At 28.5% G+C, this 25,341-nt stretch overlaps 1 long non-coding RNA gene across 1 annotated transcript in view; it reads right to left on the bottom strand.

Moving 5' to 3' along the window:
- LOC129960906 (uncharacterized) overlaps positions 1–11,868 on the bottom strand; it is a 98,759-nt gene extending 86,891 nt beyond the window's left edge. The window contains exons 1-2 of the long non-coding RNA XR_008783720.1: positions 11,439–11,868; positions 7,107–7,186 (exon numbers count right to left, since the gene is read on the bottom strand). This is a non-coding gene — a long non-coding RNA (uncharacterized LOC129960906). The remainder of the gene's footprint in view (positions 1–7,106; positions 7,187–11,438) is intronic.
- Positions 11,869–25,341: the final 13,473 nt, after the last annotated feature.

Raw genomic sequence — 25,341 nt, 5'->3', positions numbered from 1 at the left:
ATGTCCTCTTTTGACTCTTGCATTACTTTTTACAAAATTTCTCTCTCTTTCTCTCATTTTTTTCCACTCTCTCTCTCTCTCTCTCCATCTACTTTTAGACCGGCTTCCGCAACCGAAATTATTCAGTTATGCACATCGCCCTGTAATTTACTCAATGCTTGTCTTCCTTTGGAGTTTTTTTTTTCAGTCAACCCACCCACCAACTCACCTCCTCCATACTTTCCCCTTTCTTTGCTTTTGCTATTTTACGGTTAGATCAGGGGATTCAAAAAGTCCCACGAGAAAGGACCTCCTATTCGTATTCTAATAGGTTCCCGTGTTCTAAAATTTCCTAGAACGCTAGGAGTTCTTTTTTCATTTTCAGAATTTTTTCCCTCAGTCGTTTGCTACAGTGGTAAATGCACTCAAAGCTAAAAGCATTGTTTAACCATTTAGGAAAAGGTCGGTAGAAATTGTAATGAATTGTTACTCATTTTAAGTTCTAAACTCAAAACGAAGCCCTTCATTAGTTATGCATGAGTGAAACATATCATGAAAGGTACGGTTGAGGTGAATTATCTTTATTTTTATTTATTTATTTTTTTCAAATTGAAAAGCAATGATCGAAATTTCGGCATAGGATGGGATTGCATAGGATGGGATTTGAAATTTAAATAAACTTTTAGTGGAACAGATAATAAATCTGGCACTTTTTATACGGAAAAAAAAATTAATTTGTTGCCATCTGCAAGTGGGTCAGTTCTTTAAATATTTCATTTAGATAAACGGCCAATAAGAATCGCTCTATACCTTGTTTTCTTTATTGCTGGAACAATAAGGAAGACACGGAGACAAGACTTATAAGTTTATTTTTATGTTAAAATTGAACAGAATTATGCTTACTATCTCATGCTGCTTATTAAAAATATTATTTAATTTTATCTTGTAATATTTTCAGCTCATTTGCATCAAATTAAAATTTTCATTCTCAATTATCAAAGAACATGAAGGATTAATTTGATGCTGTCATATACTGTACACCTATAGGTCACAGCTTTATGTTAACAAAACAAAATGCAAATATACAAATAACAAAGCATGAGAGTGAGATGTATTTGAAGATCTTGCTGGTGAAACTAAATGTCTAACATATTAAAATATATATCATTGAGCATTATAATCTTTACAAAAATGCAGCTGAATATTCTATGTTCCTTGGTAAGAAATATACTTAAGGATATTTTCTGAAATATATTTCAAGGCATTTATATAATACATTTTTTATGGCTCTTCCAAATTAATCCATTTTAATCGAATTTCAAAAATTGTATCTCGAATTCTGTAAAAAGATATTTTATTTTATATGATTTCCTTTATAAATTTTTGGTCTGCCATCCAATCCATTATACAAAAAGCATATAAAATTTAATTATCTCAGTGCTAATGATCCTACCTAATTATATTGTTTGACGAGCAATTTAAATGAATATGTTGCGAATTATATAACAGATTTCTTCTGAGATTTTCTTCTGTTATTTTTAATTATTTACCATATGACTGACAAAATATAGATAAACATGATTTTTACAGGACGCCACGAAACAAGCACTAGTTTTCTTTTTCCATTATTATGTCTGACAAAAACATTAATGTTTTAACCCACATTGTATTTCCAATCTTTGATTGCTTGAATTATGCCATAGAAATCTTTGCCCCTCCCCTTCCAAACCCAAACTTTTCAAACGTGCATTAAATAACAATTTTTCGCTCTATGATAGGACATCGCTTGAAATAGTTCTTGTCGAAATCTAAGATTATGCATGAACATAGTGCTAAAATTACACAAACAAATTAATTGACAAAATTTTCTGAAACACTTTACAAGCCCACCGACAGTTATCTAAGCCGAGCGACCGTCTCTTGTTTTCTCAGTAGCGCCAACTAGGGCCAAGAGTACGCGTTAAATACTTCATGCGTCACATTCGCTTGCGCAACTCTTTTTTACAGAGGGGCACATTCACACATATTACAGATAGAAGAAGAACAGCCATGTCCGAACCGGAACTCGAACCCAGGAAGTCCAGATCACGAGGAAGACACTCTACTCTTATGCCAGGACGCCGGCACTGTCTTGTTCCAAAGTGAAAAAAAAATCTGTGAAGTCTTCAAATAAATTTTTTCTTTCGTATTTTAAAGATGAGAGAAGAGGTTGTTATACCTTTATTTTGTTTCCAGAGTGAATTTCTTTTCCTCTTCTTTATATTTGAAACCCAAGTTATTTTTCTTTAAAAAATTGTTTTTATTATTACTGGCAATTAACTGAATTACAGTTGTCTAAAAACTTGTAAATACTAATTACGGCGAAGCCAGAACTGAGATTTTTGAATTTTTTGAACTGAAGTTAGAATGCGTACTATCTTACAAAGAATAGGCAGAATGTAACAAAATACACACACACACACGGAAACCAGAAAAACTGACTGAATGTATTAAACTAGTATAAAATGTATTAGGCTAGTATAAAATGTATTAAGCTAGTATAAAATGTATTAAGCTAGTATAAATTGTATAAAGCTAGTATAAAATGTATTAAGCTAGTACAAAAATATAACAGTTCATCCTTATAAACGGAAAAAATGATTTAAATAATATAGGAGGTATTTCCGTATCGATTATTTTAAATATGACAATTTACCGGAATTTGAACCAAGAAAAAAAATCACTGAAAAAGACAATACATTATTGGTTCCTTCAACTTAGAAAGACGAGTGTTGTAACAATAAAGAAAGATAAAGAAAACTGAAGAAACAGCAATGTTAAAGTAAATAATGGGGTTGTGTTTCCATATTGATTATTTCAAATATTACTATCATTGGAAAAGCTCGCTGTTCTTATGCTGAAGTATAAAATTTGCAGAAAGTTTAAAGTTCGCATCTTTAAATAAATTAGCGTCGTTTGGGAAAAAGCCATTAATCGAATGAGAAAATATCACGATTAGCGCTTTATTCATTAACCGAAAAGAAATATGGTATCCATCTGCAGTCGAAGTCATTAACCGACTTACCTATAGCTCATTTTCGCCAGTGGAAATTTTGATGGCCAGCTAGAAAAACTCCTTTCTTCCACACGAAGAGAAACTGCGAATATTTAATGAGCAGAGCAGACAATACACTTAAAGAAGGATTATCTGAGGTACTTAAGTTCCTCAATGAAAATAAACGACAACCGATAGCGTTGAAGGACTGCGATATTTTTAAAGAATTTGTTCTGAATATTATACGAACTAATGACGCTATAGCAGGGATTTAGACCCCAGTGCAGATGAGGGTGGGTTTTTTTTCCTTCATTTGTTAAAAACTATCAATGCCTTACCGAAGCATAATAAACCTCTTAGCGCATTTGTGAAGAGCAAACCCATTTATCTCGGTTTAAAGTTCCCCCTGTTCTGACAGCCGCATATAATCCGCAATTATGTTCGGTTAGAAATTCGCGCAAAAATCTATCTTTCGTTGCTTTTAAATCCTTTTTCTTTGCTGGAAAAAGTGCTCCCATAATCCAAGAGTTTTGCTAACTGCGATCAATTAAGCCAGGAGGGGCGGAACTGCAATCTTTCAAAAAGCCCTTATTAAGGAGAAGGATGGTTGCGCTTTAAAAGCGGTTGTAAACATGTTTGCGAACATTTGCCTCCGTGCAGAATTATTTATTTCGCTTAACGCACACACTTCCAGGAAGACACCGGCTTTTTTAAATTTTGAAGCACTTAAAAGACCAATTAGGAAAATAATTGATTTATTTTACTTGTGTCTCACTTTCGAACGTAATGTTCCTTTCATCTTAAATGTTTAGATACTTTTCTTCCTTTTTGTATAACGCTGTAATTCTTAACAGCTTCTTCATAGAATATTACTGCTTTTTCTTTTTACTGTTATTGGATATTCTGTCTTAAAATGGTTAGTACACCGAGAATAAGCATTTTTAGGTTTAAGTAAAAGACCTTTTAAACTTACTTAGTCTCAAGTAAGTTATTCTTAGATAACGAAATTGAATATTAATTGTAACTGTCTTCTTTAATTCCGTATTATCAATCCAGTCATAAGTTTATGTTAGCGGGGAAAAAACAAATGGAGTTTCAACTACTAATTCCACCTGACAGAGCGGAGTGCAGTGCACTGCATTAAATAAGGCATTAAAAATTGGGAAAGAATAAAGTTATTACATACCTAAAATAAAATATATTTTAAGTAGTCTTAGATTCAAATTAGTTAATTTTAATCAATGAAACTGAATATCAATGGTAAATGTCTTCTGTAATTTTATGTTATCAATCGAATCAGAAGTTCAAAGTAAAAAAAAAACTATTTGGATTACAGATTTCAAAGGACAAAGTAGTGTTATACTGAGTAAAATAAAATAAGAAAATCGAAAATGTTGTTTAAAATTATCCAAAGCTTAAGTTTTATCAATGTAATTTCCATCTTATATTCTAACATATTTATTTACACATTTATATTTCAGAAGTTATACAATTGTGATTCAGCCAATGAAAATGAAATATATTAACTTTTTCTTAAACCTTACAATTTAATTTAATTCTTCAGCACATATTTATTGTTTAAAACTATACAAAAACAAAAAAATGATGTAATCCATACATTACAATGTGGTGTTATTTATGACATATTTTTTTCAATATACTTCATTCTAAGGGGAAAAAAACTAATTCATTTTTTAAAACATTTTTTTTCTACTGAATATATTCAATTTACTCTTGAATAAAACCTCTGGGGAGAGAATTCTTGTCTAATTGAAATGAAGAAACTATTTTTTTTAACTAGCTTTAAATTTAGAAACAAACTGCGAGTTTCTTAACTTTTTCAAACATGGTGGGTCATTTCCTGGACCACTTTTTTCAAAATATAAATTTTAATTAAATAATACTTAATACTAATTTTTAATTTGTGAACCACTTAATGAAGAAAATATATTTCAAAAGCTTAATAATATATCTTCTTCTTTAAGTGGTTTAAAAACTGAACAACAAAGTATTAAACACTTTGAAATTTATGAAATAAACTATCAGGCTTGAAAGAGTTAAATTTGCAACTATATATTTGAATTCTGTTATGGCATAAAAAAATTAGTAATCCAAGGTGATTATAATCATATAATATTAATCAGAACAATACTAGAAAATAAGATGCTTAATCATCATAATGAATAAAGGATTAAATATATAAATTATATCTTATAATTTTTAATTTAAAAACACATTAATATAGTTTTTTTATAGATAGCACTATAAGGTATGAAGGATTATTTGACAATCTATTTAAGCTAACCATTTTCTTCGTCTAATTTAAATGATGATTGAAAATAAATATTAAAAACAAATCGAAATTAAACGGAGATATCAAGTTTAATTAATATTTGTGTCAGAGTACGAAGTCATCCTCATAAAATATATAATATAAATTGTTCCTTTTCTCATAAAAGAATCAGAGTCGTTTAGCGACATTTTTTCTTCGAAGAACCACAGTGTTTCCCTCTCCCCTAATTCGTAATGAGCACTGTCCAGTTGTCTCTGTTTCTATAGAAACGGCGTTCTGCTTGTGATGTATGAAGTCCACTAGATCAAGTAGCAGAGAGAGGCGGGTCAGCGAAACTTTTAATGGGCTCTTATAATTAACTTTCTCACTTTCATAGGCGGCTGTGCTAATTGAAAGACGTGCTTGAGCTTCACAAGAACTAATCAGGACTGTGAGCATTTGATCTCGGTGAGGGAAGCACTGGAGTGGGTGGATGGGTGAATGTTGCGTCGAATAAACACGATCAAAAACCTAATTTAATAAATGCTCACACGAAGAATGCTGATGATTGAAATTGGAATACAGGCAAAGCACTGAAACTCGTGCTGAGAAATTCACTTGAAAAATTGTTCTTCCAAATTAAACTTTCTGTGCTTGTATCATGCAAATGATATTGAATAATTTAGGACGAAAATTCAAATGTGTTTCTGCAAAGCTTCACAAAATTGTGTAGGGTCGATCATCATTCCACCAGCATTCTATTATAAAGTTTTTTTAAAGAATATTCGTAGTGTTGCTCTTCCCATCTTATCATCAAGGTAAACTTTGATGATAATTTAATTTAATTGTGAAATATAAAATAGCTATATTGAATAAAATAGTAATCTTGTACGACGTTTGATTTCAGCAGAAAGCATCTGATGCTGATAAAATAACTGTTTCCAATTTTATTTATTTTACAAACTTAATTGTTTCGAGTAATCAATGATAGGTTCAATTCCTTTTGATCTTGGAAGTTTCAATAAAGAATGCATAACAGAGCAGCATTCCCCATTTCCTTATACAAGATGCCGATAGCTAAAATAATTTATGTCAGACAATCTGCAATGAAGATTATTCAAGTAAACAAGGGGGAAAAAGCAATCAGCTTAAATGTATCGTTTGTAGTTAATTCGTATTTTTAAGATGCTTTATAAAAATTTGATCGATCAGGGCAACCCTGACAAATAATACCACAAGCTAACATCTCTAGCCAAGTCTTTGTCAACAAATGCATATTATGTGATTTCAGATTTTTAGAATATTGTTTACCAATATTTGCTACCTTGTTTCAAATGAAGTTAGGAAAATTATTTGGTTTCTGCAATTCTCTTTCAAATACCTATTTATGAATAAAGTTTACAAACTCATTTGTTACAGTCTTCTGAAATAATTTTTTATAAGTTTTGCAATAACAATAAGTAAAATTAAGTTTATCTTACAGAATGATTCATTTAGGTTATTGTTATTACTGGTTAATGCATTTTAATCTCTTGTTGACATAAAATGCATATTTCTTAAAAATTAAATTAAATAAGAAAATCTTTCTGAATTATTCAAAACAGACGATAAAATTAACAATTTTTATTACGGATTTGTGGAATAATTATTTTAAATACGAAAACATTTAATAGTAAAACTACACAGAAATAAATTAAGAAAAACAATCCTACCAAAGCAGTAGAATAATGGCAAAACTATTAATTATTATGATGACTGTTTTTATTAATAATAATAAATTTAATTTGTTAGCAATATAATATTAAATTTCATTATACTTACTTCAATACTTTTCTTCGCATTCTGCATTAATTACGTTGGAGGGGAAAGAACGACAACTTTAAAACTGAGATGTTGGAATCCTGTATTTTATATAAAATTAAAATTGCATTTTAATTAAAGATACAAAGGATTTAATTAAAGATGCATCTTTAATTAAAGAATTTTAATTAAAGATGCAAAGTAAATAAGATCTGAACGGACAGTTACTAAACATCCAAATAAACTCCATGAAACATTACTTAAAAGCATATTATGAGCATATATTCAATGCCATTTCATTAATTTCTTATCAATACCTTGAATGTAATTTGTCATATCTTGAAGTTCTCTATAATCAATTCAATCAAATATATTCATATATAGAACCATAAAAGTTTCATATTTATAAAAAAGTAGTTTAATATTTGAAACAAGTTCCTTTATGTTAAATAATTATCTTCATATGGTATTTTAAATTCAGATAGTTTCTTATCACAGTTTGAAACTATAAACCAAATTCCTGCAAAATTTGCTCTGATTTGTTGTAAATCATATAAAACATGAATTGTGGCTTCTTAAATTTGTAAAAAAAGTATAGCGAAAGAAGTATTATTATATTATAAGAGGGCAAAGCATAAATGGATCAAACAAAACGATATTTATTTAATAATGAATTATTTTAATACACAACAAAAAGTACGATAAATTTTTAAATAATCGCTCACGAAAAGTAAAAATTTTGCTATTTTTTTTATAAAACAAGATGATAATAATAAATTACCTCTATTATTAATACCAGATATGGATTACATGTAAGATTTTTAAAAATTACTAGAATCTCTACTATAAGACTTGCATATCCAAATATATCTTATATTGACTCCAAACAGGCTCTTAAAAGTATTTGAACTTGAATATAAAATAGTTTCTATGTACTGAACTTTTATCTTTTGTGAATATCGAAATTTAAATTATATAATAATATTCTGATATTGGTAATTTAAATTTATGAAATGTTCCATTCATTACAAATGTAAGTTAGAGATATACCGTAAATTTTATCCATGATTGAGACTTTATACTGAAAGCATACAGAATTAGAAATTTCGACTAACAGCTATCTCTCTCACAGTGAGCCACAAAACCTCTCTTTTACAAAATAAGAGATAGTATATGAGCATCAATTATTTTATTTCATAATTAAGCAAAGTATATAATTATTTTTTTTCATTTTTTCATTTCATTAACTTTAATATGTTTCAAGAGGCATCTAATGCTAAGCTATATTTCTTGCTCTGATAATAGCTTTCTAATCTTATTACAACATCTTAAAGGTACAATCGATATTATATGCTAAACAGATCGTAAAAAAGAGAAAAACATTTTAATTTAACGGAAGAAAAATAAACTTCGACATATAAACACATAACTATGAAATAATATCGTTACAAATTTAGTGATGTACTAAATGCTATAACCATTTATTTTAAGAGCATTATTTGGAATACTATCGTTGTTTTGGAAAGGAGTAGAGATTTAAAACTTTCAAAATTTATAAGCATAAAATAGATTTAATACAAATAACTAAGTGCATTTACTCTAAAGTGATTTAATAGTCTTTTTAATTATAAGATAAGAATATTACCATGATTGCAAGTATTAATTAGTATAATATCAACTTTTCAGTACCTAGGAAAGGATAGAAAAAAATAAAAAATACACACTGTAAATTAGAAATTCTATTGCATTCCAAATTTATGAAAGGAAAATAAATTTAATATAAAAAATTATATAAATCCGTTAAAATTATTTATTAGTATTTTATAAATATCAGATGAATAATTTTATAAAAAAAATAAATATTTTAATGAATACAAGTTCCAAATAATATAATGGCAATAATCGCACAGCAGCAAAAAAAAAATACCATTACTAATTTATCATTTCTATAATTTGAGCAATGCATCAAAAAATAGACACGTAAACAGAAATTTATTTATGAAAGCACTGAAAGGTTCACATTAATATAAAAATAAAGGGAAAGTATTCAGTAACATTCATAAAACAGATAATTTAGAAATATTTTCTATAGTAATAGTTTTAAAAATTTTAAAAGCACAGAAAAATTAACATTATTAAACTAGAGAATAAAACATTCGTAAGCAGATAATTCAGATATATTGCGAAGAAAAAAAAATGAAGAAAAAACGAATTTAATCTTTTAAAACTGTCTACGTGTAAAACTTTTTTAATATTTTAAATCTCTTTTAGTCAAAGAGCATGTATATATACTGTTTCTTTACTTGAATTCCTATTCATGAAAAATTATAGGTTTTTAATATTTATTGATGAATCATTTCTTCTTATCTCCCTTTCCTTTCTTTAAAGATTATTTTGATTTGGTAGAATGATATGGTGATTGAAATAATGTTAAGCACACTTTCATAATAATTTTAATATTCATCTTTTATAAGGCATCAAATCTGTTTTTATTGCATATGATTGGTTTAATTTTTTTAAGTTAAAAAGTACTTTGATATAATCTAAGAGAACTGATTTAAAAGTTATCAAGCATTCGATTTTATTATTGTTTGTATCACTCATATTTGAACAAAAATAAATTGACGATGGAAATTCATATGTAATCTGTTTCTGCTTTACATTAAAAATATTTATTATTGGAATTTCTAAATACGATCGAATCAAAAATCATGCTGTGTTGTTTTATGTAGGGAGGCATTTATTTTGGAGGGATTTTATATTCATTTAATATATCATGATACCGTTAAGTTTCAACAACAAAAATATTTTACAAAGTATTTTCCAAACACATATTAAGTTTCGAATTTCTTTCACTGAGATTTAAATAAAAGGTATATTTGTTTACATGAAGATAAAATGAAACATTCATTTATAAAAGTACTTATTTAGAACAGATGTAAACTTTAAAAGAAAGACTCTTAATTTTTTCCATTAAATACTATTTATAAATTTTCAATTTTTTACAATGAACTGATAAATAATTATTAATTTCTTTGTATTAAACATCGATGGTTATATAATATATTTCTATATAACATTCATGACTTATTATAACATAAAATTAACAAAAAAAACTTAGAAATAAAATATATTTAAAAATCGCTTTAATATGGAATTACTCAATGCAATAAAAAGAAATGTCATTCTCCTGAATTAATTTTAGAAAAACTCTGCTTTAAATTTGTTTACTTTGATAGGAATTTTTTCTCAAAAATTGAAAAAAAAATACATCTTAGTAGAATTTCTTACTTTTATTGTATTTTTATTACTTATAAAAAATTCAAAATTCATCTTTTCGGTTGCTTGAAAAGTGGAATCTATTATCATTATTGCATTTTGATGGTTTTTCCTTAGCTTAAAAATGTTATCATCTTTCATAAATTTGTGTTCATTTTAAGAAAAAATAAAAGTTGCCCTTGCCACTTTCTAACAGTCTTTTTAGAAAAAACTATTTCTTAAATTTTTAAATTTTTCTTATTCAATAGTAGCAACACCATAGATAATTCATAATCACTAGATCTTGGATAAAAAAAGATAAATTCCTATAAAAAATGTTCTCATCCAATTTTTTTGACTAACTGATTTTTTTAATAGCACTAGTTGAGTGATTTATAGAATATCTCTCTTTACTCGAGATTTTTTTAGAAACTATTTTATAAATCTGTCAGGAAAGCTCTTTTTATCTTTTAAACCAAGTTAAATATATAAATATAGTTGTTTTTTTTTAATAAGAGACACATTAAAACATATATCGTGATATACTCCAATCTAAAATTCCTTACAATCTCATAAAATCTTTTTTTCAAGGTCATTAACATAAGCTTCCCATCCATTGTTGACCAGAAGAAAATAATAATAATGGAATAAAATAAATCGGTTCAAATCTAGAATTTTTATCTTCTTCCAAAAGGGGGAAATCGTCTACTTTGGACGGACGATTACTTCCCCCCTTTCTAAGTTTGCGTTTCTGAACGGAGGAGTTCTGGAGAGGGGGGATGGGGAACCGCATCCCTCAAAATGTTTCCGCCCTTTCCATGTGCGGTTTGAAGGAGCAGAAATATCCCGCGTCCATATTCCATATTGAAAAGGGGCGTTCACCGCGAGAGAGCGGACGCCCTTCTGATTTGTCACCGTAGCGCCTCCAATAGCGAGGCGCCACATGATATCGGGTATTAATATAGAGAGCTTGCGTCACGAAACTTCTCATATCCTCATAGACCAATAAAAACTTGCCAAACATCGCCCACCCACCCTGATAACACGGAAGAGGCAGCAGTCAGCAGTATTCCACAATCCAAAGAACCAACTTACCTTATTAAAAGGGAGGAAAGAGGTAGGATCCTTGAAGCAGTGGTCTGGGTGAAGAGTAAGCCACGGTTGGAATTTCCTGAGGCCGCCGCCAGCTAAGTCCCCCCTCAAAAATTTCACGAACTGCGCAGGGGCTTTAAAAGTTGAAAAGATGCTGCTGGAGTTCGTGAACAGAAGGATCGATGGTTCATGCTGGGCACGTACACTCACATGCTAACTAGCTGGTGGCTTGCCCGTCAGCCTCCATGAGGCCCCTTTTATCCGGAGATTGCTTTTTCAACCAATCGAAAGTCCTCCGTCCCCCTCCTCACACGCTGCCTCCCAAAAGGAGTCTCATGGGTCACAAAGTTTTCTCCTCTTCCTCCCTTTAAAACAAAGATACAATGAGACCTCTTTAGGGCGAGCTTCTCAATGAAATGAACCAGCTCCCAACTCTGGGGCGAAGGGGGAGGGAATGGCTCGTTTGCCAACTTTAGAGTTGAATAATCGGCGCCCTGGCTACGAAGTTGTAGAAAGTTGCATGTTGATGTAGAGCAGTGTTGTTTACAGAGACAGAATCCTTGCCGTGGTTGCGCAAAAATAAGATATGTTTTGAAAAATACGCTTATAATTCTTATTATTGCTTCATATTTATAAAAAATTAAATCTTTCGCAAAAACATGCAAAATTTTCTAACTTTTTATTTTGTTGTTAAAATTATTTTTATATATTTTTATTATTTTTAATTTTTATATGTTCTGTAAAAATAACATTTTGCAATCGAGTTTTCAGTCACTTTTTAATAGGCTAGGGCTCTGAAATTTTATACAAAAAAAGTGTTTTCTTTGATGCAATTATTTTAATATTTTCAGATTTTACTTATCAGTTTATAAAACAGATGTTTAATTTTTCAGTTTTGATTCAGAACAAGAAGCTCCATCCTGTAGTGAATCTGAAGAAAGCTAGTTACAAGATTTTTTTATTATTAAAATTATGAAATATATTTAAAATTAAAAAGGTTTTTTTAAAAGTATTAGTGTATTAAAAATGTAAAAAATTACTTTTTTATCAGAAATATTTTGATCAAAGCAAGGATTATAAAAGCATGAGGACCTGAAAAAATATGATCATGAAATAAGTTATATTCATTACCAAAAGAACATTAAAGATTTCAACATAAATTAAAACATATTATGAATACAATTAAAATTCCAGCATATTTATAATATAGATAATAGACACTCACACTTTTTTAATTTTTGTTTTGATCGCAAGGTTTCTAATTTAAAAAAAGTTATTTTCTACAATTTAGCGCAATAATGAAGCAGTGATTAAACTTTTTTTTTTACACTTATTTGTCTGACTCAAATCTGCCAATTCTTCCGCCTTTAGTTTGTTGCTCTATATTTCATGTCTCTTTAAAGTCGTATCGAAACAGCACACATATCATTTTATTTAAAAAAATAGACTTAACATTAAATATAGGTTGATCGTTGTAATTAATTGTTACCGTCATCTAAATTATTTTTAATTAGTGTTAATTAAATTAATTCAGTTAATTAAATTAGTGTCTTACTATTCTTAATATAAATATTTCTTTATGCATCTTGTTAAATAAAAAAAAAGGTTAAAATCTCTAAAATAGAATAGAATTTTATGAAAACGTAATTTAAATTCATCTGTTGCTGTCTCATATCTCGCTGAATTGATTATTAATTCATAAATGAATTCTATAAAAGCAATTTACTTTTCCTTCTTAAAATCTCCTACTGTACGTAATCTAAACTTCTCTATATGTTTCTATATTTCTCTTAGTGTCCATTATTTTTACGAGTTAAGCTCACACCGTTTTCTTCCTTTTCAAAGAGAAATAGCTTAGAAAGCAAAGAAAAATATAAAATCGATTAGAGAACTTCAAATCTAAAAAGATCATTCTAACCCACTTAATTCAATACTAGGGACAAAATTATATAATTCGTCGTTCTTTATTCAAAATTTAGAATCAGATTAAAAAAAAGGCATGCATTTGAAAGATATATCTTTTAAAATCATAAAATATTCATGATTAATAAAATAATAAAATAAAATTTTCTCCCATTCAGAGTAAGTAAGAAAAGAGGTTTAAGTTAAGACATCAAATATATTAGAAAGGTGAAAACAACTCATATTATTAAAATCAAAAAGAATAGAAAGGTTTTGTTAAATTGACATTTTATTCGCGACTTTTCTGATTTACTTATTGGTGAACATTTTTTGTGGCCCTTACAGGTTTGGAGAAAAAAAAAGGGGGGAGGGGGGAGAGTAAACTGTACTTCTTTATTACAGCAGACGTGTACTCTGACACCAGTTTCTGTCTCCCCCTCCCTTTCAACGAGCAGGCTAGTATGCGTAGCTTCACCGCATGGACGCAGTATATGCAGAAAATCTAGTTCTACAGAACCCTGTGTCATCCATCGAAAAAGTATGTATGTTTGTTTCTATTTCGGACATTTTTGAGGAATGATTGGATTTTTTCATACTCCCTGAAATTATTTATTTAATCTATATTTCGTGTGTAAATTATGCATATCGGAAAATATCATAGTATATGAAATTTGAGTAAATAAATTTTCCTGAATGTATCGAAATAAATATTTCACAAGTTCTAAATGTAACTTAATCAATTTTTTTTATTAATGAAAAGGATAAATACGTATAAAATAAAATTTTGTATTTTGTTTTATTAAAAAATTGTTGATATACAATATTTTTAATTAATTGATATCCCACCTAATAACTCAGTCACTATAAAACAATATAGTAATTTACATAAATGGGTAAATAATGATTACATTGCTTAAATTGATCATTATTAATTTAAAAAATCAAATTTCAAAGTTAGACTTGTGGAAAAAATTTAATATATAAAATAATCAATGTAAACCGATAAATAATTAAGCTGAATCATTTACTAAAAGTATGATAAAAACAATTATGAAATTAAAGAGCTTTTTTTTTATTTCATGATTAATTCATAACAAAGCTTTCAGCAATTAATCAATTGAAAAAAAAGAATATTTTTAGTTTCTACAATGAGCTGGCATCAAGATAGAAAATCACAATGTCTTATGATCAAATTGGGTTTATTTAGTGATGCCCACTCAAACCCGTCATCTAACTTCAATTCAAAAGTACGAGGTTAGTCTCGGAATAGAATTCATATAGTCTGAAAACTCAGTGCTAATCTATATAAATAAAGGTAAACTAATGTGGATGGGGATCAATTTGAAAGAAAGCCTCAGCATTTCTACGATATAAACAATCAAGCGATGATCTTTCATTATGCCATTAGGTCGAACTTGTAGCGTATATGTATCATATTGTGATTTATTTCTATTTTCCTTCTAAGTTGAGCTATGGTATTTGATTATTTAATCTTCGCAGTTTAATGATGAAAATATTTATTTTTATGAAGCATTAATGAAGGTTAACTTTTTCGTTTTTAAAGTAATACTTTCTGTTAAAATTAGCATCAAAAGTATTTAATAAATAGCAACTCAGATGTTAAATTATTCTTATCAGTTATTTTTAATATAATTAAACGATACCCGTTTATTCCCCCCAGCAAGTAGTTTAATTCTATGAATAAAATCCTTCAATTTGATAAACCTTTTGAAAAATAAAATTCTAAGAAATTCAAATAATCCCTTTCGCTTAGAAAAAGTTAAAAGAGAAAAGAAATAGGAAAAAATAAAAGACAAAAGGCGAAACATGTAGAAAAAATGCATAATGATTTGTTTTATTGTTTAATATAAGCAATAACTTCTTAAAATAGAAGAAAAAATTTAGTAAATTCTTAAATTTTAAGTATTTTTATAGATAATTATATAAAGAAAAGAGATAAATAAAAGTTTTTTTCCCTCTGTTGATATGTTAAAAGATTATGAAAAACTGATATTTACTTTAAATAAGCACATTTAGTTAAAGAAGAGTTAAATAAAGTGGCTGAAAATGTATTAATAATATCAGAACAAAGAAGTGTCATGGATCAAACGCAACTAATTCTGTTTAATCTAATCAAAAATACTCTAATATCTAATCAATAATTAGTAATCAATAATATCTAATTAATGTCAAAAATATTCTCACTCTTTTGAGAAAAAGTAATAGCGTGCTAACCTTACATTTAAAATGCTCAATACATCATAAAATTTATTAATTTAAATCAAAAATTTTCATTCCTTTCTTTAGTGATGAATGAAAACAAAAGAATTAAATGTTGTCAAATCCAACTATCTGAAATATCGAGATTATTTCTTTTCGGAAATAATTAGCTCTTTTAAATTCAGCAGCCAGTTTATTAATTTAAATCAAAGCATTCTCTCCTCTTCTTTTGTGATGGAAGATCCGAGTGAAATATGAAGCATGTCCTTTCTCCTAAGAGGGAAAGAAATGGGTAAGCTGTGTTTCACTCTGCGCTTCGATCTCCCCTGTGACAATGCAGTGTCATAGGGACACGTCAAGGGAGGAATTCAAGGATCGGGGGGATAGGAATGAAATAGAGCGCGTACTCGTATGTCTGATTGGTGCAGGGGGGGAAAGGGGTCAGAATAGAAGACAAATCTCTCGCATCCAATGACAGTGTCCAGCGTCCTCTTGGAAATAGCCACCGAAAGTAGCGATTACTAGTCCAGGCGACCATTAAGGAACAGCAGTCTTATCCTGGAAGAGGAATAAAAGGGCACTATATGAGCCATAGATCATTGAAACTGCGCTCTCAGGGGACTGGTAACCATGGAGACCAAGTGAACTTTTTTGTTCAGGTGACAGCAGGAAGGAGACATGGCCAACTGGTCACCTTCTTCGGACATTTCCTTTTTCGTGTCCATTTCTTCCTTTTCTTTTCTTATTTTGGTATGTCTTTGACACGTTATTTTCTCCTTCAACAATTTCCAGTTTTCTTGAACAAATTTTGGACATTTTTGGACGATGAAGATAAAAAAACTTTTTATTTGGTTTGATAAGTGAAAATGTTCATAATTTTTTTTAAACCTTGTCTTTTCAGTTTTTTTTTTCATGTTGATTTTTTCAAGAAATCTGAGATAGGGTATAATTAAATGAGTCACTTCAATATTTTCATTCAAGCGTTTCTTTGGGAAAACATACTGTTATCAAAGAATAAACATTAAGATAAGACGATCAGTCCCAGCTAAAAAAATAAATTGACATTAAATCAAATAAAGGATGAAATTTAATAATAAGAATTTCTCTCATGTTTAACTAATAGCAAAGATCTACATAAAGGAAAATCATGACTTAAGTAAAGAACAATAAAGACAAAAAGGAGATATAAACGATAATCAACACATTTTTAGCTCATAGTTCGATTTTTGAGTATATTTTAATCTGAAAATGGGTTGTAAGATGAATATTAAATTTTAACAAAATCTAAATTATCTTAATCTTAAAAGCATACCTTTATTAACAATGCTGCTTTTATTTTGGGAGTGTTCACGGCAATTTCAAGAAAATATTATGCTTTATTATCCATATGATCACCAACTTCAGTTAGGCTTATTTTGAAAATTATTTTATTGCGAGAATAGACATTCTCTGAAGAAAAGACAAAATAACTAAAAACGCAGAAAGCTAACTTTGAGCTTTGTGTGTCATGTTAAAATGTATGCTAAATGTAATAATATTGGTGATTATAAATCAATGCTTAACCCTTTAAAGGGCCATTTTTTTCTAGTCATATTATGTTAAAATATTTTTAGGCTTGAAATTAGAATAAAGAAAAGGATTCATTTAATTTATTAGATAAATTTAATTTGATTCATTAATTAATTTGGTTAATTAATGATTAATTAACAAATCAAGGCACATCATTTTGTGTGAGATAAAGAACTGAAGCATCTAAGTTTCTGTCTTTCTAAAAAAGTTTGTCAGAACTTATGCCAACCTACATAATTTCATACAAAGATTGATAAATTTGGTGGTAATCATACTTCTTACAGCTCTAGAAAGGGTTAAACTAATAATATTCTATAAAGAAATTTTTGCATGTGACCCAACAGTTTCTAAACCGATGATTTCTCTTTTAACTCCTTTTCAATTTAAATAGTACTAAACGTTATAAAATGAAGAGGGAAATATTTGTTAGTAGGACCGGAGTTACTGAATTCCTAATATAATTATTACACGGGTCTATACTTCTTTCTTCGTATTAAAATACTGACACTTATTTTATATTAAATTTGAATTTTTAGAATCTAAATATTCAGTTTTTTCTTAAATCAAAAAAAATTTCCTCTTTCAATCAGACATACACAAATTTTGTTTAAAAGTAAGTGGGCCGCTTAAATCTGTACATTTAAAATCATATTATTAAAACAAATCACCAGATATTATCCGACCTTATATTTTCAACTGTTATTAGAATTTCAAACAAAGGATTTAGTAGACGATGTGCTGATGTAAGTAGACCACAGCATAAACACAACTGCTGTTTGATGACAACATATATTGTATATTACATGAGCCAATGCTGAATAAGAAGAATATTGTGTAATGTGTCTATAAAAGAGTTTCGATTATTTTATAGAATTTATAATCTACTTTGAGCTACTTGTTAGAATACTGTGCGTATATGTGTTTGCGTTTGAATTTTATTTTCTCTAACTCTGTTATATGAAAATAAGACAATCATTTTTGGCCATATACTTTTGTATGTTTATAGTATCATCATGTGAATTGCAAAGTTTTGAGTTAAAATTTCTCTCACGACAAAAGGAGACATTATCAAACTTTGATGCTATAAAAAGGAATTCATATCTTTAAATAAAAATTGATTATTAAATCTAAAAAACTCTCCAAAAGATTTTATGGACATTCTATCATGTATCCTATGAGCAATAGTTTTAAGTTATAGAATTGACATTTAGTTATTCTATAGCTTAAAACTATTTACATTATTTACATTAAATTTAGACATTTAATCTTCAAAAGCACATTAAAAATATTTATTAATTCATGCTTGTAAAAATAATATTTCTTATAAATATAAATCTACTTGAGCTATAAATATTTTTATATATATAGTCATACAAAAATTCGTGTCAAATTAAATGAAAGAACCATTGCGCTTTGTATCATGTATATCCTATATCCTGATCTCACACAATTTTTTTAAAAACTTTACGCAATATTTTAGAAGCTTTTTTTCACCTCCTTCTTTGAAAAGAATGATTGTATCTCTTATGTTCTTTTTAAAAGCAACAGCATTTCTTAAATATCGATTTTATACGAAATTTCTAACATATCAAAAAATGACATTGCACTGTACAATTTCTTGTCCTAATATGGAAAATAATAGAATAATTTATTAACTACAGATTAATAATCTCAAATCAAAACACATTTCAGCTTTATTTCACCAAGAAACATTTTGGCATGAAATTCAAAATATTACATCTCAGCATGCTTCTAAAATCCATCGCCATTCTTTCGAAATTCCCGAAAAGTAATTCTTTTAGATTCTTTATAGCTTAAAACTATTGAGGGGGCTCCGATGATCGATGGACTTTCTGTATTTATTAGTCGCCTCCTCTTGACAGCTTCACCTCCGAAGGCCTCAAAGGGAACTCTCCCTTGAGTTAATAAGTATTATTACATCCCAGAATCGAGAGCATTCTAATTAATTACCTAAACTCACATCATATCTCCGCATCCTTGTCTAGAATTTCACTCTACTCGACCCGTTTCGGGGGTAATTATTGTAATAAGGAAAGGAGTTTAATAATACTCCAATAATTCGTGGAAATCGAATCATGATTTATTAGATAGCGAAAGACGGTATTTTCTTACCCATAAGTTGACACTTCTCTTATTACTCAGTCAAACAGCACGCGGGAAGATAATAGTGATAAATTGTTTTTAGATTAAATTTAAACCAGGAGTTATGAAGGAAGGTGATTTATTCAAGTTAAGTCATTATTTGTAATTACCATTTTCCTTGTGGATGGTACAGATATCCAATCAGAAAATGTTTTACTCTAAACATAAGCTGATAGCAATTATTCACAAAATTTCATTTTTCTCCCATAACTGGTCTTTGAAATATCTAAACTGGTACGCAACCATTTTCTTATCTTCGTGGCCTATATAATGATTAAATTTACTGTGTATATGCATGCAGGAATAGTAAGGGCTAGATTACAACACAGGTGTTCAAACGAGAAGATTTTTATCCTTTTAACACAGACTAGTGCTATAACTGTACCATTAAGTCATAAGTTTCCCTTCCCGTTGAGTAGCTAATCTTCGAAGTATCTAATCAATTTGATAATTCGTCCTCTTTTTCCATAGCATTGTATCATCGCATAAGTATTGAATATATTTATCCCTAGTGAGGAAACAGACCAGAGTATGTTATCCCATAATTAGTTGAAAAGACAGTTTTTTTGTCTGAGAATGAATTGATACAACACTCGTGCCACTAAATAATAAGAAAGTAACATCTCTAGAAACTCCTTGAAGTATCTAATCATCAAAATCTGTTTACTTCATTCTCTGGTATCATCGCACATGCTATGAATAGGTTTTTGTTAATGAGAGAAAAATAGTAGATTAATCCAATGAAAATGGAAAGCGAGAGATATCTTAGCTTTGAATAATTTTGAGCGGAGGAAAAAAAATTTCATGTACCTTCGTCAGAATCTTTGTTTCAAGACGATCTTCTTGATTTCATCACCCCATAAACTCTAAGTTGTTAATGACGTTCCTAACTTAGAATGAAACAAAACATAATAATCATAAAAATACATATATAATAAAATTTAATGAAATTCCTAAGTAAATTCCATTTTAATGTAATGCAAATTAGAATAAAATTCTTCTGAAACAGCATCTTCTAAAATATACAAATAAATAAATATATATCAGAAAGAAGATTATTCTAACATTTTCTTACTCTCAAATATTAACTTAAATGCTTTATTTAACTATAAATAAATTCTCTTTGTTGCATTTCTTCATAAATTTATTGCATATTTTGTATTATCCAGATGTAATATTGCATTTTCGCGTATATAGTAAAACATATAAAATCGGATATTGTTCTTTATATTTTTGAAACTTTCATTCTTAAATTCACATTATATAAAAAAATACATGATAAACGTAACAATGAAGAAAATCTGATTTCTAAATGTACATTACCTGATTCTGTGCTTTGACGTCACATCCTTTTCCCCCAATGAGATGCGTGATAGATTTTGGAATTGATTTGATAAACCACATTTGACATTGGAATATAGTACACTTATTTTAAAGAGATATATTTTTTTTCTTAGGAAGTATGCAAGCCGAATAGCGCTTAAGTTATTTAACCATTTAATATTCAAACAGCTATAGCTACAGTCACAAAAGTAATGTCTACGATAGGAAAACGAGCTATGTATATAATGTATACAATACGATTCTTTTTAGAAATCCTAAACTCTAACTGCGGATACAAGTCGATTCTATCTCAAAAAATATGGGAGTTAATAGAGAAAACCGATTGAAAAGTTTTCAAAATTATCGATTTAGTGACGAAATGACACTGAATGCGCATAAATAGACTAAATCGGAAGAAAAAACTAATTTTTGAATTTGTGAGATTTCCATCGATTTATAAAGTATTGTTAATGCGAAGTGTAGAATATGCAAGTAATTTGTTTCTATCTATACAAGAGTGAAATTCGAGCCACTGATATTCACAATGTTAGCTTTTTGTTTATGTTTACGCGTGGAGTCTCATCTCTTACCAAACAGACGATGATAAATAACTTTTTAAATAATTTTTTTTCCTTAAGTCTCAAATAATATTTGAGGTAAAATAATTAAGTTCGTTATTTTATCACTAGGAATGCTGCAAATAATCTGATTTCTTTATGTGCAAACATCACTTTTATAATTGTATCTACATCTGCTAATAAATCAAAGGGATGTATAATTACCTGCATATCAAATATAATATCGATGCCTTTTAGTTAACCCCTTTCATATGAAACTATAATTTCAAAGCACAGTTAACAAGAAAAAGAATAAAATTCTTTAATATACGGCAATACTATAAATCGATATTTTTATAAATAATTTATTACAATCGAAACTAATTCCACCGTCATTTTAAAGCGTGTGATTATTGTCTTGAACTTTTCTTCAATCCTACTGCAAAAATACAGTTATTTTGTAATCAGCTTGATAGATCACAGTGAAATCAAATTTCCAAAGTAGGAAATATTCAGAGTTGATTAGAATAAACTTTTCAACTCCAGCTGTGGCTAGCTTTCAAATCATTCTTCCCTCTGCAATAAACCAAAGAATTTCTTCCGAATAAATTTACAATTTTTGGCGCATGTTTACCAATTCACACATATACATGAAGAAAACGAAATTACCATTTAACCAGGGGATGGGAAGAAGAAGGCGAAGAAAAAAAAAGATGTGTCATAGAGGTTCATCGCTTCCGTAAACATAATTTCGGTTCGACTCATTCGAGGGGAATAAATAACCGTTTGGTGTAAAAGAAAAGTGATGAAAAAACTTGCAAATCAATTTGGCATCCCGGACCTAAATTTACATTTCGGAGCAACTCAAAAATCTGGCCGGATATTTACGAGAAGGGTAACAAACGTAAATCTTTGTATAAAGAAAGCAAAAGAGATCTTTTTTCGAGCCTCAAAACTGGGATGCTCATCACAGACAGAACTCACTTCCATTTCCCTTCCGTTTTATATTCCAAGTCTCGGGGATCTTTCATTCATTGCTAAACCGTGAAAGAGTTTCCTACCTGCAGATCCCCTAGTGGCAACAACAGGGTGGTGGAAACAGTTTTCATTACCATATAAACGAGAAAATTAGCATTCTCAAAAGGATACTATTTTCATAAGAGGCGTTTTGTAAATCTATCTATTAAGGCCTGAGATTCCGCAAGATGCTAGACAATGCTATTAGTATATGAAGGTTGAGGAGATTAGAACTACTGTCTCAAGTTGCTTGAAGGAAATTTTATTTTAGATTTGAAGAGAAAACAAAGAACTCGTTTTTCTTCAAAACGTGAGTCTTACCAATATTTGCAAAGTTTCTATAAATTTTTGATATATAGTTTAAAAGAAATCTATGTTTTTAAAGTGTGTTCAGAATAGTCAGAGAATTGCGTAATCTAATATTCACATTTTCCTTTCACTTCAAAACATTGACCCATATTTTCTCTTTAACTTTTGAAGTACCGTCAATCACTGTTACGATCGATTTAATGTGAATGTACTATATCAGTCCTCTCGTCTAATTTATGTTTTAATATATTGTGTCATTTAAGCAGTAGCAATGTGTATGCTTAGCACTTCAATCTCAGATTACTTGAAAGAGCTTTGCTTTTAAATATATATTTAAAAAATGCATCCAAATTCTCAGCAGATTTCAGCCAAAGAAAAGATTCCTTTGAATTTTCAGCATCAATTAATCTTTCATCAATTATTCCTAACTGGTCTTGGTCTCAATAAAAAAGAGAATTTATTATCAGTTCACCAAATTTAATCATTTTTATACATTCTACACTTCTTGATTATATTTTTCCCAAGCATAAAGAAATTCTTCGGCAACTCTGAATTCATGGAGGTATAAAAAATAAATATTTCGGTTTTAGGAATAAATAGTGTCTATAATAATATTTATTTTCTCTTTATAATGTAACACATCCATTTTCTTTAAAGTACGAAAAATCATGTGATTAGGCCCTATTCCAGAATATAATAAAGTGATGGCAGTATATTCTATGCTGAATAAAAATTACATACGAAAGTCGAAAAATACTCTGGCTAATTTTCAAATTACTAAGAATATTAAGAATATTTCTGTTTCATTTTTCAAAGTCAATTAAATTAAGATACTTACGAATATTCTCTTTTTTATTTTTTTTAAATGAAATTATTCGGAAAAAGAAATACTTTTTTCGAAGCGTCATAATATTTTAAAAAATAATCCACACTGATTATTTTTTTAAAGCATTAAGAAAAATATTGAATATTCCTGATTTTTTTTCCTTTAAAAAATAAAAGCTGTGATTGATGAAGCTTTACGACTGGCAGTCAAAGATCTACCTTTAGTAAAAAGCGAGTTATTTCTCCAATTCGCAATAAATTAATTCACCATCATGTATAAAATTACTGAAAAAATATTCTGCGCATAATTTTTGATAATTAAATATTATATGAATATATTTCATGTTTTATTCGAAAGGAATAACATTTTACCAATTCACAATTCCATCACCAATTCATACTATTTTTTTAAAAATTACACGTTTTGAACAACTTTTCAATTTCAAGAAACAAAAATTGTGATGCCGGATGAAGTTTTACGATAGACTGTCAATAAATTTCTTTGATCAAAAAATAAAATCCTTTAACTATTTGCAATATTACGAATGAAATTAAATCCCTTTAAATGTTTTTTAGCTTAAGCTAGCAAAAGCTTTGGTGTTTGACAAAGTTCTACAAAGACGATCTACAAATTATTGGAACCGAAAAAGCGAAACAATTCACCAATTTATTGTAATATAATCACACATTTCTATCATATATATTATTCCATGTTAATGCGTCATATTTTGACTGCCCAATATATCTGATCCATCCCCGAAATAAATCATGCAGTATTCCCTAGCACCCACTCCATTGTTGATCTTTGTGGTCGGCCACCGCTAGTATTCCCCTGATCACAACAGAATCCTATAAATCTTTACCCTTTGCTTTTCACTAATCATAACATGATTAATTCATCTACTCATTTTTGTAGCGTATCCAATCACGGTGAGTAAATCTTACTCCATCTGACTCAAGCTTTCTGATTTATGCTACCGACAAATATTTTTATTTATTGATGGTAATATGATATAATTCTGTTAGGTAATTATTAGTAATAAGTTTTCTAAATGAAGAAATTTGCTTTTTCACTTTATTAGAGTTTTTTTATACACAAATTTTTATACAAATTTTCCATTTTTTTTTATATTACACATCTAAACACTTTTATGTAACTTGGCTTCTTTCATGCTCTCAAAGGGGAAATATTGTAAAAGTCTTGTCATTCCCATCCTGGTTTCCCCGAGTTTTGAATTTTTTTAACACGTATGCATTCTCTATGAAAGTACGCCATTTTAATATTTTTAGTAAATTGTTATCAGTTAATTAATTGAATTAAATTTTATTATTTTTACCAGTGGCGCCATCTGATATTCAGTTTGAATAACTGTTTGTCTCATAATTAAAAGGTAGAAAATAATTAAACTAAAAAAATCCGCTCATTAGTGCTCTAGTTAAAAAGTACATTTTTAAAAACTGTTTTTAATTTTTAATTGAATTTTATTAGAATCTAGACATAAGTTAGTGAACCTTTTTCTAGTATAAACCTTTTGAATTCAAAAATTTTAAATCTATTTAGTTATTTCACTTTTAGCTGAAAACTTTTTATCTCCTTTCATGAGAACATATATATAGAAAAATTAAATATGCAAATAAATTAAATACTTAATAAAAAATGCTTGATTCAAATTTTCAATGAATGTTACTAAAATATCTTGATCTAAATTATTATCTTAACGATTTTGATTGTTCAGGATTTATGAAAGTTACATTATTTACGATATCACGGTAAGCATTTTGATTTAGTGCGGGAACCCATAGTTTAAGACGTCCTGTTTTATATAAAACAAATTATTTTTGATAAATTTTATAAAGATTAAATAACAAAAAAATTGAATATTTATTTAAAATAATTTGAGCAATAACTTTGGTGAACTACGAGCAATGTATTCAACCTAAAAACAATAATATATTAATATAAATAAAACATTTAATTAATAACTAAAATACTTAATAACTACTTACCTAAAATAAAATAT

The sequence above is a fragment of the Argiope bruennichi genome, chromosome X2 (genome assembly GCF_947563725.1).
Source record: "Argiope bruennichi chromosome X2, qqArgBrue1.1, whole genome shotgun sequence".
Taxonomy (NCBI): domain Eukaryota; kingdom Metazoa; phylum Arthropoda; class Arachnida; order Araneae; family Araneidae; genus Argiope; species Argiope bruennichi.
This window is presented reverse-complemented; position numbering and strand designations above follow the sequence as displayed.